Source organism: Phocoena phocoena, chromosome X (genome assembly GCF_963924675.1).
Source record: "Phocoena phocoena chromosome X, mPhoPho1.1, whole genome shotgun sequence".
Classification (NCBI taxonomy): domain Eukaryota; kingdom Metazoa; phylum Chordata; class Mammalia; order Artiodactyla; family Phocoenidae; genus Phocoena; species Phocoena phocoena.
This window is the reverse complement of record NC_089240.1, coordinates 1,174,738-1,193,617: the sequence shown is the minus strand read 5'-3', so window position 1 is coordinate 1,193,617 and position 18,880 is coordinate 1,174,738.

Sequence of the window (18,880 nt, the reverse complement as noted above, 5' to 3'; positions counted from 1 at the left end):
GGGAACAATGATGATAGACAGGCTAAAGTGATAATAAATGTCAAGCACACACCATGCTTACAATATAAGCTAACTGCCTTAGAATACTATTTTAAAATTTAATAATATACATATTTAATAACTTTTCCAATTTTAGAAAAATTCTAGATTTACACAATTATTGCAAAGATAGTACAGTATTCTGGCATACTCTACACTGTTTCCCCTATCATTAACATCTTAGTATTGAATGTTTATCATAATTAATCAATCAATATTGATACATTTTTATTAACTAAATTTTATACTTCATTCAGATTCCTCAGTTTTCCCCTAATGTTTTTCAATACAAATAACACTCACCAAAAAAGCTGTGGATTCCACCTATTAAAAATGGAATCTAAATGTGGATTAGTCTCTCTGGTGAGAAGTGACGGCTTTCCTATGGATCGTGACATACTTGATTAGAATAAATTTGGTTTCTTTCCAGATTGATCTAGAAGAAGACTAAGCTCCTTTTCTGTTGTGTATGTTTCAAGATATAATTATATAAGTTCTCTGTACGAATTTAGGAAGGCAAGTTACGAACCTCAACTATTTCAACCTATCTTTACGGGCACAAATCTGTGAGTCTTTGAATTTATGTTCAACTGCTTCCCCAAAGATATGTGAGTTACACTGAAACTCAGTGTTCAGCATGTTTCCTGCACAGTTTATTCACAGCCTAGCCAACGAATGATCAATGTTACATGAAATTTACATATAAGATATGCATTTGAAGAAAATAAAGATATAACCAAAACCCGTCTTTCTCCTAATTCATTCCCAAGGTTGCCCACGGATTCTGAGGTAAACCCTACAGAGCCACAAAGGTACCAAGAATGTAAACAAAGGATGTACCGAATCAAGACTGCACCCCGTGACTTAACAAAGCAAAGGAAGATGAAGCTGTGTCCCAGAAAGTTCTGGGTGGAAGAAGAGACCAACTCAAGAGCCACTGCTTCCCACTGAGACAGAGTAAAGAGAACGCACAGATTGATGCTTTAAAGATATGATTCAAAATGTTTACGGACTTCCCTGGTGGTCCAGTGGTTAAGACTTTATCAATGAAGGGTGTGCGTCTTCTATCCCTGGTTGGGGAGCTTAGATCCCACACGCCTCGCGGCCAAAAAACCAAATCATAAAACAGAAGCAATGTTGTAACAAATTCAATAAAGACTTTAAAAAACAATGCTCCAGGGCTTCTCCCTGGTGGCGCAGTGGTTGAGAGTCCGCCTGCCGATGTAGGGGACCCGGGTTCGTGTCCCGGTCCGGGAAGATCCCACATGCCGCGGAGCGGCTGGGCCCGTGAGCCATGGCCGCTGGGCCTGCGCGTCCGGAGCCGGTGCTCCGCAACGGGAGAGGCCACAGCAGTGAGAGGCCCGCGTACCGCTAAAAGAAAAAAAAAAAAAAAAAAAAAAGTATCCCTAGAGGTAAGTGAACAGGAAAATGGACATGACAGCAAACTAAAATATTCTGGGATTTGAATGCAGCAATTACCCTATAACACAAGAAAAATATATATAATTAACAACAACAGCACTCAAGGAGTTTCAGCCCTAAAGTTATATTCTGAGCTAATTTAAAATACTACAATGAAACATTCTGATTTTAACCATCACTGAATTAACTGAAAAGAATTCCATTGGGGATACCTGATTTATTGGCCGGACCATCCGATATGAACATATCTCAATAAAGAGAGAATGAAATAGTGGGGAATGATACATCTAAATAGACAAGGTTACAATTTTTGAATGACTTATGCAACTACCAAAAGAGACTTTTTTTCTAAATTAAAAAAAATTTTTTTTTATTGAAGTCTAGTTGATTTCCAATGCTGTGCCAGTCTCCGCTCTACGGCAAAGTGAGTCAGTTATACACATAGAGATGTAATGTTTTATATTCTTTTCCATGATGGTTTATCCCAGGATACTGAATGTACTTTCCCGTGCTCTACAGTAGGACCTTGTTGTTTATCCATTCTCTATATAATAGTTTGCATCTGCGAGTCCCAAACTCCCAGCCCATCCCTCCTCCATACGTACATATATGTAACTGAATCACTTCGCTGTACGGCAGAAATTAACACTGCATTGTAAACCAAATATACTTCAATAAAATAAATGTTCAAAACTCATGCCAAGTTGCATAGCAGAACTGTGAAGTTACGTACGATCTGTCCCTCTTTTATACGTGGACTCTTCCACTCAATCCTCACTCGGCTGACGATGTGTAGTATATGATGCTATGAGGATATTATAATGGTGGCGGTGAGGGTGGTTTAATGACTACATGGCTGCCAGGTATGTCGTTAGGTCCGTAGTTTTCGAACTACAGAACATGCAAGAATTGACTGAGATTTTTTTTTTGGCGGGGGGTGGGGGGGCCACTCCGCTCAGCTTGCAGGATCTTAGTTCCCCGACCAGGGGTCGAACCTGTGCCCCCTGCAATGGAAGTCAGGAGTCCTAACCACTGGACCGCCAGGGAAGTCCCTTGCCTGAGATTTTAAAGAAGCAAATCACTGGCTTTCCTTCTACAGATTATGAATCCGCAGATCTGTGACGCCCAGAAATCTCTCAGTCATCATGGTGGATATAGTACACAGCCCTTACATAGAGGAACACTCCAGAGAAAGTACCCTGATATCCTTTAACGACTAATATTTAAGAGAAAACACAAACTATAGCTTCTCCAGGGATGTCCAAAGGCTTTTTACATCAACTCCTTTTGGTCACTTTTTATTTGAAGGGAAGCCGCTAGTTTTCAACTGACGTGAAGATAATTCAGCTCTCCTGTTTCTCCTATAGAAGACATCCTTCCTCACTGCTAGCTAAGTACCAAATCTCAGTACTTAGAAGTCTGTTCTCCCTAAACGTCCTCTGTTCATCCTGTCCACAATGAGCTCAGAGGGATACTTTTGAATTATGATGGTTTCACTGACTAGCAGATAAAACCCATCAGAATTATTGGACCTAGAACACAGTACGGAGGATGGACCTTTGGGAAATCCAGTCTCAAACATAAAGCATGTTTTTTTCCGATGCCTATGATCCAGCATCCAGAATCCAGCACTTAATGATCATGGTTTCAACTCACAGATCAGGAAAGAGAAAGACAGTGTAGCATGACGTCAGAGGTACTTATTGTTTAGTTCTGGGAGCAGCGTCCATCCACGGGTCACTGGATAGAACCCAATCACGTGCCATCCCGAACTGTAAGACAGGATGACAGACGTGATTTCTCCGTGTGTCTAGAAGGTAGAAGGAATGGGTGTGGAGGGATGCTGGAGGGAGACTGATGTGAAATGTGCATTACAAGCTTTCTAAGTAGCCCAACATGACTGGAGCCTAATACACGTGTAGACACAGAGGATGACGAGACGACGAAATACGTGAAAGGGAAAACTCACAGAGCCCCTTGTACGTAAAGGCAAGGAGTCTGACTTGTGTTCTATAAGCAGAGTATCAGGGAATAATGTGTATCTTAAGATTAAGGTCTGCTTTTCCTGAGATGATCCTCAAAACCTTTTCACTAAGGTGCTGGGAAACTCTTACGTGTGTAGCAGTGGATTTCCTGAAGAGACTTGTAATACGGTACAGCCTGGGCCCTGCATACATTTCTATAAGCCTTTAAGAATTGGCAGATCTCCTAACAAGTGTAAGAAAATCCCAAGGTATTTATCCAAAAGGATTGAAATCAGGATACTGAAGAGAGATTTGCACAACCGTGTTCACTGCAGCCTTATTCACAAGAGCCAAGTTGTGGAAACCACCTAAGTGTCCACCGAGAGATGAAGAAAAGGAAACTTTGCTAGATCCATACAACGGAGTACCATTCAGCCTTTAAAAGCAAGGCAATTCTGCAATATGGGACATGCGGGAACCTCGAGGACACCGTGCCAAGAGAAATAAAACGAGTCAAAGAAACACAAACACTGCATGATCCCACTTATAAGTGGAATCTAAGACAGTCAAATCCATGGGCTCAGACTGTTCTGAGCTGCCTGGGGCTGGGAGGAGGTGGAAATGGGGAGTTTGGAATCAAATGGCACAGAGTTTCAGGTAAGCAAGGTGAGTTCTAGCTCTGCTGTCCAACAGCATACCTTGAGTCAACAATACCGTCCACTTAAATTTTTGTTAAGAGGACACAGCTCGCGTGAAGTGTTCCTACCCCAATAGAATAAGAGTTTTTAAAAAAGAAAGAAAATCCCAAGAACCCCAAACAATGTGAAACCGAAACAACCAATGAAAAGCAAATCCTATGAGTTGAAACCGAAACGTAGGCTGTGGGCAAGGTCAGATTTGTTTGTTTGGTGTGTGTGTGTGTGTGTGTGTGTGTGTGTGTGTGTGTGTGTGTACAATTCAATACAAACACTGTGGAAGGAACCTGGAGATTCAGGCCGGGCCCCATCGAACAAGAGCAGGACCCGGGAGCCCTCTAGCAGGCAGCATTCTTGGCAGGAGCTAAACTGGTCTTAGGTCAATATTTATCTTGGCTTCCGGCAGAAGCCAAAGCAAATATCTCTGGAAGAAAGCAATTCCCATTGAGGGCACAGATGCTGCAATTATGTTGAATCAAAGATGAGATCATAAAATAAATAACCAAAATCCAAGAGGAGAAGCCTCTCTGAGCGACAAGAAGAGAGGATTCGGGAACGCAAAGCCACACTGTAATTGGGATGATCACACAAAGAATATGAAAACCAGGTCTGGAATGTTTAAAAGCATTCCGCGGATAAGGAAAAACCTGAGGGCGTGAGAATCACTTCTGAAAGCAATCGGTGTCACGTCAACAAGAACAATACTGACATTTTAGAAAATCTTTGAATTTAAAAATCCAAAAGATGGATAACAATCAATTTATCTATAGCTTAAGGGAACGAATATGAAAATAGAAAAGGACTGAAACACGCAGTTCGGGGATATAATTATGAGAAAAGTACCTAGGAAGCAGAAAATGTCAAGATCTGACACACATCTAATCAGTCACAACAGAAGAGAATACTCAAATCAGGAAATGGGCAGTACTCAAAGATTTAACAGCTAAGGATTTTCCCGAACTGGAGAAAAACGTGAACCCACAAAAATGGAAAGGAAACCCCTAAAAAGCAGTAGATAGACTCATCAAACTGAGATAAAACAGCAAAAGGGAAGATCTAAAAAGACCAAGAACAAAGGCATATTTAAGTTAGACTCACAGCAACTTACAAAAGCAACAACTCGACCGGATTCTATCTTTGCCTTTGGGCCATTTAGAGCTATTGCCCTGCGTGGCACAGAGGTTTCAGAGGATCCATAATCATGAATCCTAAAAGAATAACTTGTATAGATTTTGTTTGGTTTTTGCTTGTTTTGTTTTACAGGGAGAGCGCCACTTGTGACACAGTCTTGATTTTGCAGGACTGATGATTTTCACTACTTGCTTTTTTCTTTCTTTTTGTTTCTTTTATCTCAGCAAAGAATTTCTAAGGTGTATCTCTCTCTCCCCTAATTCCTTCCCCCAAGGGCCCCCGCCTACTAAATCAAAGTCAATATCTATAATTACTTGTATTTTGCTGTAAACATGCAATTGAACAAAAAATAGATAACTTTGGCATCAGAGAACAACAACAAAAGAAGTATGAAGTATCGACTATTTCTATGAAAATTTGTACACATTTTTTTAATGGAGAAAATTCTCACATGTAAGGTAGGACATTCATTTAATTGGTTAATGAAATGATTCGGGATGAGAGATAATTCTCTGGGTCTGCGATGTTTCATGCTATTTGGAGGGATTTTTATCTTATGATTTTTTTCTGGGGGTGCCGCTAATTGTCAAGGAGAATTTACTCTTAGGGACCCTGACCACACCTTTGAGAAGAAGGGAATGTATCGGAGTTCCTGACAGCAGCCTCGGTGGAGTCAGAAGACACGATTCCGAGATGTAGGAGTCCATTCGTGTGCAAGAGGCATAGGTGTTAGATGAGGATACAGCTAATGAGAGATGGGAGGTTACGAAAGAAGAACTGGAAAGTGCAGTCGGCAATGCTGAGCCCAGTGTTCCCCCAGGGTCCCCCCATCCCAATCCTTTGTTTCTAATTCCCAAGGGATGTCCAGCAACACTAGTGTCATTGACAGTCATCCCCAGGTCCATTTCTAGCCCAGATTTGACGACACTGAGGCTCTGTCCCAGCTGTGCTTTCAGTCTTAGAATTGGGCAGAAAAGTAAAATCTAAACAAATGAACAGTTCTATTCAAAGTATAAACATGTATTAGGAGGTCGGGATTGACACAGACACACTACTATATATAAAATAGGCAACTAACAAGGACCTACTGTAGTGCACAGGGAGCTCTACTCAATATACCGTGATAACCTGTAAGAGAAAAGAATCCAGAAAAGTTATATATATGTAACTGAATCACTGTGCTGTATACCTGAAATTAACATGACATTGAAAATCAACTGTACTTCAATAAAATATATATTATTTAAATGACACACCACAGTTCTACAATATTTAGTGGCGAAGAATGAAATAAATGATGTTGAGGGAAAAAGAAAAAAAAGTCCTTGATACAGAATTAAAGCTATTTGAGATTATGCTTACTTCTATTATTTTGTCTAAATACGTAATTTCCTGCAGGTAAACAGAAATGATACATTCCACCTTGCCTTCTGTTTCTGTGTTTTTACTTTTCTTAATCACTAGCTTCCTAAAGAGAACACACTATATATTTCAAGATATAAAAATAGGCAGAAAATAAGAAATGCAATCTGTCACCCTGACACCAAATATTTTCTCATTGGCACTTCAAAAAAAAAAAAGCAAACTACAGTGAGTGTCCACATTATATGTGTTTTGAAGTGAAACAGAACAGTTTCCTTGGCGCCAATAATGCCACGTCTAAAAAGGAGTCTCAGTTTTCCATAAAAGTTCATATTATATTCAGTGGTTACACTTCAAATAAGAACAGTACTAACAAGACATTGTTAAATCATTTCTGACGACTCAGGAGAAACATGGAAAGCAGACAGTGCGAATAGAATAAAATAATGCCAGGTATACTTTAAATATTTGCTACACAGTCCAAGCTTTCTGTTGGTTTTGCCCTAGATGGCAATGCTTTTTCCTTTAGATGAGGTGCGGGGATTCTTTCTCTTCTGCTGCTCGGTATTAAAAATAGGTCAGTGATGACCCTCCTTTACAGATAATTCTTTATCACTGAAAATAGAAGCGCTCCTTATTCCAGGCTTTCCATGTTCACCAAATTGTTCAGGTGCTTTAAAAAGTGTCTGTAAAGAGACACTGTTCTACACGCAGTGAGCTGGGCTTCATTAGAATCGCACACGTCACAGAACGCCTGCGGACGCCTTTATCCGTCTAATTATGACATTACCTGGAAGAAAGGGGTGTGTGTGTGCGCGCACGCGAGTGTGCAAACATGTAATGATATCCTTTGTCTGAAGGATACTGTTCTTTTATTTAACAGAAGTATAGTTGATTTACAATGTGTTGATTTCTGCTCTACAGCAAAGTGATTCAGTTATACACATATATACATTCTTTTCATGTTCTTTTCCATTACGGTTTATCACAGGATATTGAATATAGTTCCCTGCGCTATACACTAGGTCCTTGTTGATTACCTATTTTACCTATAGTAGTGTGTATATTTTAATCCCAAACTCCCAGTGCATCCCTGCCCGCCCCCCCGCCCTCTGGCCCACCACAAGTCTGTTCTCTGTGTCTGTGAGTCTGCTTCTGTCTCGTAGATTAGTTCATTTGTGTCATATTTTAGATTCCACGTGTCAGTGATATCATAGGGTATTTGTCTATGATCATCTCTAGGTCCATCCACTGTTGCTGCAAATGGCATTATTTCATTCTCTTTCATGGCTGAGTAGTGAAGAATGCCACTCTTATACATGGATTGCACTGTCCTGCAGGGTGACCACAATAGGAATAGATATTGCTGGGGTGCAGGCAGGCCACCCCAAAATGTGCCTCCCTGGCATACTGATTATTTTGAATTAAAGTTACTTAAGAAACAGCCAACGCAGGAGGGACATTCTGACCCTCCTCTCTGTCCCCCTGAAGCAGGAAATAAATCCCCCCTGTGAAAGATTCCCTCCCTGCATCTGGACACAGAAGGACATCCTTACGGCCAGAGACAGGGAGTTCGGGTTGAGAAGCCTGTTATTTCTTTAACTGACTACCTCAAGCCCGAACTCTGATTAGATTCTTCACTAACTAAACACCGGTGTTCCCTTGTCCTGTTGATTCCTCACAAATGTATTGTTCCTTTGTCTAAAAGATATAAAAGCTGCCTGCTTTGGCCACTTCTTAGGTCCCATTTCTAGGAGACCTCTGTGCACACAGATTAAAATGTGTTTCCTTTTCTCCTGTTCATCTGTCTTGTGTTAATTTTATTATTAGTCCAGCCACAAGGACTCAAGAGGGGTAGAAGGGGAAATCTCCCCCTCCCCTACGATATTATAAGAGATTAAAGGTAACAGGCAACCATTTTCCTCAAATTGCCTATAAACACGTCTCATCACATGACTGTCACAGTCAGAGTCATTTACTCAGCACAGCAAATATGCATAAAAGTGCTCTGTTCTGAAACAGCAAATATTTGCCTAAGAGATTCTAAGACTTAACAACCATACACATAATTTCATGAACACTCCTGACACATGGTTTCGGACCTTATACTTAATGGAAGGTGATTTTTTTCCCCTAACTGAAATCATGTTTGTAAAAAGAAAATCATTGTTTCATTTCAATTCTATTCTGTTCAACATTACTGTGTTGTAGTCAAGTAGGGTTTTTGAAAGCGAAAGGATATAAAAATCGTCTTGAGGCGAAAGCAACTGAGAAAAGTAAATAAAAGGTCTTCTCATAGATACTAGCAATTTTATCGCGTAAATGCTTTAGGTGCTTTTATTGGTCACAGAAAAGCAAGTGTTCACACTACACACACACACACAGTCACACATGAAGATACCGGTTTCATTTACAAATGTAAACATCTTGTTCTTTCTGTGTCTGAAGGCTCATGTCTCACAATGTAATCCACACCTCATTTCCTGTTCACCAACCCGGCTGTTACAGACCCCTGCGCATGGCTGCCACAGACCAGCTGCCGTGTCCCCTGCGTTGGCAGGCGGATTCTTAACCACGGAGCCCCCAGGGAAGCCCCCTTTGCTCATTTATTTAATCAAGTTACTGGGGGGTTTTTTGCTATTGAGTTGTGGGAATTTCTTACACTTTTATGCCTTCGTATTGCCTATTTGCACTGCTAATTCCTCCAACTTCAGCAATGGTAAATGCTGGTAACAGTGAGAGTGAGCATTTTTTCTGTTTTTCCTCATTTTAACGGGTATTCCCCTTAGCATTTCCTCTGTAAGTACATGGTGCCTCTGGGCTACACATATTTAATTTGGTATCATTATTTTCTGTTGTTGTTTGGTTTCGGCTCTTGTTTAGGGTAGACATTTATGCATTTTCCCTATTTAAAAATCAGGATTTTACTGTATTGAAGATTTGTGACTCATGTATGACCCGTTATTAATAATACTGCATATTACTACAGAGAAACTGAAGCCTGTATAAATTTTAATACTTATAAATCGGTTTAATCTTTTTGCCAAGGATGCTTGTCTACTACGGCCAATACTTTGTCTCACTTACGACAGATTAACTTTCCTGACATAACGTGGGTCTTTCCAAAGAGTGATTTCAAGTGTGATGTTATTTCTGACATTTTGGGGGGATTAATCTGTAATAACGGATATATAGCATAATTTTGGCTTTCTGTTTTCTGGACAATTATGCTTATATTGGTCTTTTTGATAGATCTATCCCTCAAAGTCTTTTTAATGTCTTTTTATTCTGTTTCATTGCATTTATTTTTCTTACACCTATCCTCTCTGGCTCTTCATTATTTTCCCTACAGGTTATATTCTTTCTTGCTTTTCTTTTCTTTTTTTTTTTTTTTTTTTATGCGTTACGCGGGCCTCTCACTGTTGTGGCCTCTCCCGTTGCGGAGGACAGGCTCCGGACGCGCAGGCTCAGCAGCCATGGCTCACGGGCCCAGCCGCTCCGCGGCACGTGGGATCCTCCCAGACCGGGGCACGAACCCGTGTCCCCTGCATCGGCAGGCGGACTCTCAACCACTGCGCCACCAGGGAAGCCCTCTTGCTTTTCTTTTCATTTCCATTTCTGTGATTTCTACTCTCTCTTCATGACAGTATTATGTCGGTTCACGACCACGCTCTGCTGTCTTCTTGCCATCTTTTTTTGAGTGATTGTATTTTGACTTTGTTTTCTTCCTTCATGGGTGTGAACTGCTCTATTAAAGATGTGTAAGTGTTCTAGAAAGTGGTGTATAAAATTTACTGTTTTTAAAACTCTTCAACCTTGTTTTTATATAAGCCCAGATCCTTGTCCTGAAGTAGGTTATATTGTTACACCCATACACTTCCTTCAGACTTTGGGTATTAGTTCCTCATTATTCTGTATAATTTCTCCTCCACCTCTTTCCTGTTTTGTCTATCATTACTGCTGTCACTCTAAAATATGTAGACCTAGCCAGTATGGTCAGAGCAGACTTCTTACCATGACACTTACTGAGGTTATGATTCAGGGGCGAAATTTAGTGGGATATTTCTGAAAATCCCCTGCTCAAAATATCATCATTTTTCCCAGTGTGAATGAGAAGTAGAATAATTCAAAGGAAAACAGATAGTTTGCAGGGCTGGGTGAGCTCTTGGTTCAATTTCGCTTTCGTTATGAACAATCCGGGTTAAATTTACGTTGCCGTCACTCCGAAGTACTGATGTGTTTTACTGAACGGGTGTTCACTGTAACAGTTCTTTGCCGTGGTCATTAGATGTGTCCCTACTTCGCTTTCCTGGTTCCGGGCAGCTGTACGGGTAATTTACACTTCTGTTCTAGTTAATAAATATAGCTTATTAACATCCAGGTAACTCAATCAGTATCATTTCAATGATCAATAACATGTGAACCCTTAAAGTCTTATTTCAGGGACTTCCCTGGTGGAGCAGTGGTTAAGAATCTGCCTGCCAATGCAGGGGACACGGGTTCGAGCCCTGGTCTGGGAAGATCCCACATGCCACAGAGCCACTAAGCCTGTGAGCTTCAACTACTGAGCCCATGCACCACAACTACCGAAGCTGACGCGCCTAGAGCCCATGCTCCACAACAAGAGAAGCCACCGCAATGAGAAGCCCGTGCACCGCAACGAAGAGTAGCCCCTGCTCACCGCAACTAGAGAAACCCCGCATGCAGCAACAAAGACCCACGCAGCCAAAAATAAATAAATATTTTTTTGAAAGTCTTATTTCAGGCAGGGAGATTCAAGTGGAAATCTGACAAGCTCCTCATTTGTGCCCTCAAGTAATCAAGTGATGGAGAAAGGAAAGTAATTATTTCATTACAATACTGGTATATTTTTGTGCAGGATGCATACATATATAAAAGGGCTTTGTCAATGCGAATAAAAGTGTAAGAGAATGTTTCGGAAAGAGATGACATCGGACTGGACGCACTGAGGATAAGGCATCAACGAGGTAAGGGCTGGTGGTCTGTGGCAGAGGTGCAGCATGTATCTTGCCAAGGCTCTGGAGACCGCACACCTCATGGACACAGTCGCTAGTAACTCAGGGACCCCGGACATGCATGGGAGTGGACGGACGCAAAGGCAGAAAAGGCAGGATGCTAACAGCAGCTGTAGAGATGGCAGAGAGATTCAGAATACAGCTGCGACATTTAATAGCAAGTGACCACGAGAAAGCAAGATTTTAACTGCAAGTGTGGAAAGCAACAATGTGTGATTTTTGGCAAGAGACTCTTCAGCTGTGAGAAGATAAGGAAGTTCATTCTGAGCGGGCTAAGGAATGAATGGAAGATGAGGAAGGCGAGCAGTGAGATGGAGATGACTCTAGGAGATGAGAGGTCAAGAAAAGGAAGAAGGATACGACAACATTCAACGCTAGGACACCGCACAACGGCTTGTCCTGCAGTTTTGCTCTGCGCTGTAGGAGGTCTGGAAATGGACGCGATCTGAAGAAGCACGTTTGGGGAACACTGGCGGAGGTCGATTCCCGAGAATGTGGGGCAACCGCAAGATCCCGATTCTAGCAATGAATCCTGAAAATGGTAGAGAAATAATTGGACGGTGGGTGGATAAAATTTCTTAAATTAAGGCAGAACCCCAAAACGGACTTGGCCATTGGAAATTCAAATCCTAGATTTGATGCCTTAGCAGAAGTGAAGTGGTGACAGCATGTCTGACGGGCACTGGCCACACTGTCAGCTTAATTTGTAAAAGGAAGATCATTCTTTTCTAATTTGATCAATGGCCTGAAAGCTGTGATGATGAGAACTGACAGCTTTAAATCTCTGGATATAATTTATGTGGACACCAATTCGTATTTTGAAATGCACGGCTGTTTGAAAAAGCAAGAGAGTGAGATATTACAAGGCTTACAAGTGAACTGGGCAAAAGTTAAAGATTATCTAGGTACTTAAATGATAAATGGATGATAGATATAAGCTGAAAGTTTTATATATATGTGTGAAAATTAAGACTGAATGATCTATTGTGTTTTGTCTTACTGGAAAACTCTAATGCAGAGAATGCTAATTAAGAGCCACTTGTTGCTGGCTTGAACAGGCTGACAGTACACGTAAATTAAAAAAAAAAAGTACACTTAGAATATATTCACTTAAGATTCTTCCATGTCTTTTTACGGCTTGTGTCCCCTGCATCGGCGGGTGGACTCTCAACCACTGCGCCACCAGGGAAGCCTGAAAGCTCATTTCTTTTTAGCACTGAGTAACAGACCATTCTGTGGATGGACCACGGTTTCTTTGTCCACTCACCTACTGCAGGACATCCTGGCTGCACCTGAGTTTGGGCAATTATAAATGATGGCGCTATAAAGAGTACACGCTGTGTGCTTCTAACTATGTGACATTCTGGAAAACCCCAAACCATGAGGACAATAAAAAGATCAGTGCTTGCCAGGGGTTAGGAGGGAGGGAGGAGCACACAGAGCAGAGGATTTTGAGGGCACTGAAGCTCCCCTGTATGACATTACAATGGGGGATACGTGTCATTTTACACTTGTCCAAACCCACAGAACGGGCAACACCAGGAGTGAAGCCCAATGCAAACTAGGGACTTGAGGTGATGATGACACTTCAGTGTAGGTTCGTCAGTTACAACAGCTGTGCCCTCTGTGGGAGCTGCTGACACCAGAGAAGGCTGTGTCCGGGTGGGAGTGGGGGTACGGAAACTGTCTGTCCCTTCCTCTCGATACTGCTGTGACCCTAGAATTGTTCTGAAAAATAACGTCTATATAAAAAAATCATCTTACGAAACAACCGAGCCATCTCCTTCCTATGTCCTTAACTCAAGAGAAACGAAAACCAGAATCACACACAAATCCGTTCGCGTATACTCAAGACAGCGTCCGCTGGAAAGAAAGTGGACATCCAACAAAACAGGATGAGATAAAAAGTGGAGTCTTTACACACAAGTAGAATGGGACTCGGCTTGGGAAGTCCCATTGGGAACCGTCCCAATGGGAACGGTTGGACACGTCGATACCTGCACCTCCGTGGCTGAGTGTCTAAGTTACCTGCTGAGCCACAAAGACAAACACAAAAAAGTACATGCTGTCTCATTTCCTATATTTGACATTCTGAAGCGTGTATGGTGACAGAAAACACGCCAATGGTTGCCTTAGGGCTACCAACAGCAGAAGGTTCTGTCTGAAAAAGGACATGCGGGGATGTCTGGGGTTCTACGGGGGGTTCTGTGCGTTGATTGTGGTGGGCATGTAGCTACGCTAATTACACAACTTTTTCAAACTCACTAAGCTGTGCACTTTCAATGGATGCCGTCCCAAATTCCCAACGGAGACACACTACTATATATAAAACAGGTAAACAACGAGGACCTACTGTAGAGCACAGGGGGCTCTACTCAACGTTTTATCACTTATATGGGAAAAGAATCTGAAAAAGGATACATATACACATATATATGTATAACTGTATCACTCTGGTGCAACGGAAACTAACACACACTGTAAATCAATTATACTTCAACAGCAACAAAAATATTACAAAAAAATTAAGTGGATGTAGTCCATTGTATGCATTATACCTCAACAAATGAGATGAAAAGTACAAATTGACAAACACATTCATACATCTGTGTAATACATACACTCAGTAAAGGTTAAAATCCAACATCACTGTCCTAGAAGAGATGCGTATTCGTTACAAGAATCCCTTAAGTTTAAAAGAAGTGGATTTGAGACTTCCCTGGTGGTCCAGTGGTTAAGACTCCACACTCCCAATGCAGGGGGCCCGGGTCTGATCCCTGGTCAGGGAACTAAGATCCCTCATGCCTGCCCCAACTAAGACCCGGGACAGCCAGATAGATAAATGTTAGAATAAATTAATTAATAAAAATAAAACAAACTAAGTGGATGGGAAACATCTACTATGCAACACGAGGCATAAGAAAGCTGAAGCAACTGTGTTAAAACCAGACAGGATAGGGCTTCCCTGGTGGCGCAGTGGTTGAGAGTCCGCCTGCCGATGCAGGGGATACGGGTTCGTGCCCCGGTCCGCGAAGATCCCACACGCCGCGGAGCGGCTGGGCCCGTGAGCCATGGCCGCTGAGCCTGCGCGTCCGGAGCCTGTGCTCCGCAACGGGAGAGGCCACAACAGTGAGAGGCCCGCGTAACGCAGAAAAAAAAAAAAAAAAAACCAGACAGGATAGACTTCAGGAATATCCGAGTATCAAGGATCGCTAATGATAAGGGGTTAAATCATCAGGAAAATATAAGCATATTACAGATGTATGTCTGCAAATCACAGAGATTCAGAACAGAGGGAGCACCATCGTGAGAGATCTGAAGTCGAAAATGGACACACCCACGATGAGAGGTTCCGGGTTCAACCCTCCCCTCTCAGTAACTAGTGTAACAAATAGAGTATCAGTAAGGGGAGAGGTGATGGGAGCTGCCCCCTCCGACACCTTGAAATAACTGACCCCCGCCAAGTGTAGAACACATCCTCTCCTCAAGGGCACATGAGACACCCACAAGGATCAGCCATACTCTGGGCCATAAAATAAGTCATAGCACGCTTTCAAAGACTGAAGTTCTATCAAGTGTAGTCTTTGATCAAAACAGAATTAAGTTAAAATTTTATCAGTGAAGACAATGACCTGGGAAATCCTTGGCAATTTAAGAAAAATCGTTCTGCTTTGTACAACATGGGTCATAGGAGGACAAGAAGTATGAAAAACCCCACGTATGAAAAATGTGAGATGTAGCTAAAGCAGTACCTAGAGGGATGTTTATGGCTTTATACGCTCCTATGAGATTTTGTAAAGGATTAAAATCAACATACTTTTTCTCTAAGAATCTAAAAAAAGAGCAAATTAAACCCAGCACAAGATGAAGGAAATAGTAGATATATGAAATCATAAATCACTGAAAGGAATCAATACAGAATATATATGCTTTCAGATTAATTTTCAGTGCTCTATGATTTCTTTAGAGAGATGCCAGACGCCTGGGAAATGCTTCCTTTTTTTTTTTAATTTATTTATTTTTGGCTGTGTTGGGTCTTTGTTGCTTTACAGAGGCTTTCTCTACTTGCGACGAGCAGGGGCTACTCTTTGGTGCAGTGTGGGCCTCTCACTGCAGTGGCTTCTCTTGTTGCAGAGCACGGGCTCTAGGTGCACGGGCTCCAGTAGTTGTGGCACACGGGCTCAGTAGTTGTGGCTCACGGGCTCTAGAGTGCAGGCTCAGCAGTTGTGGCGCACGGGCTTAGTTGCTCCGTGGCACGTGGGATCTTCCCGGACCAGGGCTCGAACCCGTGTCCCCTGCATTGGCAGGCAGATTCTTAACCACTGAGCCACCAGGGAAGTCCCTGCTTCCTAATTTTAATAAAAGTAAAGAGGTAGCAAAGGACGAATGAGTTTCAGAAAAAATGGGCAGGATGAAGCCTGGGTACACTGTGACACGACCCTTCTCGGTGACACACATCATTGCTAAGATCCCTGACAAACCTACAGGAGCAGGGTCCTTGCGGGAACCAGCCAAGGGGGTTTTCTGTACGAAGATGGTCCCGTGACACGGCAGTAGGCTTGTGTGTGGGCACCGGGAAGGTGGAGAGAAGTATGGGGACAGAGCTGGGGACCTTTCAGAAACCAGAACTTGAGAGTGGACACATTACATGCTGTCCTTCTGCAAATGTCTACTGGGCATTTCTATAAACATTGGTATCAAGTATTGAGGAAGCTTAGAAGACCCTTCCTTCTCCCAGGGAGCTTCCCATTCGTCTGGGAAAAGCAGGCAAACAAGTAAATAAATGTCTATTAGGTCAGATATCGATGAGTCGTGGTGCGCAAAATAAAACGGAGAGCACAGCTGAGACAGACTACAGGTTTGAAGGAGGACGCCTTAACATCATCGAAGGAACACTGCTCCACACAGAAGAAGGGCAAGGGCAGACACCTTGGGATGACCATGTTTCTGCCACTGGGAGATGGAAGTGTGTGTCCTGGGTGGAGGGCTACAGAGCCTGTGAGGTCATGGAGGGTCTGGGGACCGGGTCAGCTGTGATCTTACAAGATTTACATGGACTTTGGAGTAGAAGTTTTCCCTGGGAAGACTTTGGAATTTTCTAAGTGGTGGCTAACATCACAATATTTGTACCTCTTCAGTGGTCACGATGCTTGCTTTGTTTGCAATACTTTTGCACAGCAAAGGAGTTGAAATGGAAGCGCTTTGAAAAGAAACAGGCCAGAAAAGATAGGGGTCAGAGCCTTTCCATTTTAGCCTGTGCCAAAGCTGTCCATTAATACTTTATGGAGAAAGCAAGGAAAAATTTAGTCTATTTTGCACAAACTATTGAAACCTCTGAAATATTTATTTAAAAACAACAAGTGATCTTTTTTTCCTTCTCCCCTGAAGAAGAATAAACAACCCTGTTCAACCAACTGCTCCCTCCTTGGAAGCAACTGTCTTGGCCATTTACCAGCTCTCACTGAAAGTATGTTATAAATAGAAAGCCAACAGGATATTTTAACTCAACTTACAAGCGGAGCTTATCTATCTTTTATTAGCACTATACAGGAAAATCAGGGTCTTGCAATGTCCTGGAACTCTTGCACAGAACTGGTGAAAATTAGATGTGTTTCCTTTGAACTTCTGAAAATCTGCTCTTCTCCACATTTATAGAGAGACAGGGGGTATGTAGTTTCTCTGGTGTTTTTGTTTTGTTTTGCTCAACTGTAAGATATGAATAGGTGAGACCCTCAAAGGATGGATTAGTGTGAGCTTTCATACCAATAAGGATGTATTTAAAATTTTCACTAAGTTTCTCTATGCATGCAAAAATACTCTGCTTGGTTCAACTTAAATTTTATATATAATACTTATAAACATGTTTATGTTTAATATGAAAGTATATTATATATTATATAAAAGTATACATTATACTATTATAAAATTATATGTAATATAATATATATTATTTTAATATTTATATTAGAGACATTTATGTTTAATATATATTTACTCTATATATCTTATATTTGTTCTATTTCTCTGGAGAACCCTAATACAAGCTTCATGAGCAATTATTAAATTTTAAGAATGCTTTTTAGATTTGCAAACAGTATTATGGGGTTTGAGAAACATGTATTTGCTGTATTTGATTGTTGCTCTCTCTTCTGAATCATTTATTTCTTACACTGTTGATATTTTGATTATTCCTCAATTAAAGAAGTGACTTTAGCACCTATTCCTCTCCAAATATGCCACGCTTCTCTCTCCTTCTCTTGCCAAATTCTTCAAGAGAGGTGTCTAGACAAGAGTACCCCTATCTCTCCTTTTCATGTCTCTCTGGAACGCACCTCAAAGCCGAGGGCAGGGTGGGGCTTATGGATGTCATACGGACATGAGCTGAAATGATGACTGACCGAGATGCATCCACATTTCAACCATCTCCACACCGTGAAGTACGATGGATCACGTCAAGTTCTGACCTAATGACATGTTCTGCAGAGGCATGCCATATGCCACCTCTGAGAAGAAACTTGCAATGTCATTGTGGGGTTCGGTGCAAACTCCTGTTTTTCCCTTTGCCCCGAGAATGGGCACTTCCCACAGAAAGAGCTATTTCTCCTCTGGTGTCCTGGAATGAGGAAACATGGAGCAGAGCCTTCCACGAGCTGTCGAGTGCATGGCCGGGAGGCTGAAATAAACATTGACCCGTGTCCACTACCACTGATGGTGGGTGCCGGGGCCACCAGCCAAGCGGGCTGAGGAAGACGTCTGGTATGTTCTCACACACCACGTGCCCCGAAACGACCCAAGGTCCATCTTCTGATTCTTAGAAGCCTGCAGGCAGACGTCTATATCTCTGGCTGTTCCTCCTCTCTCCCGATCTGTGCTCAATCTGCAAGCACGTGACGGAGGCTCTATTTCAAAGTGTTTGCAGAAACCAAACATGAGTCATCGCTAATACCAGGACCACCAGGAACAAATACCACCCTCTCATCCATTGCTCTGTTTTCCAACAAGACACCTGAGTGGTCTCACCCGGCCCAGCCGCTGTTAAGAAGTGAAATATACAATCTGATTAAAGTTAACGTTACAGCATGACATTTCTCCACTCAAAACTCACCGGGGGCTTTCTGTTTTGCTAAGGGTTAGAGACCACATTTCAAAAATGCTTCTGTGTCTCCACAATTCTCCGGTCTGTGTGTGACTTACAAGGTACAGAGGGAAGCCCTGAGAATTTATGACCAAT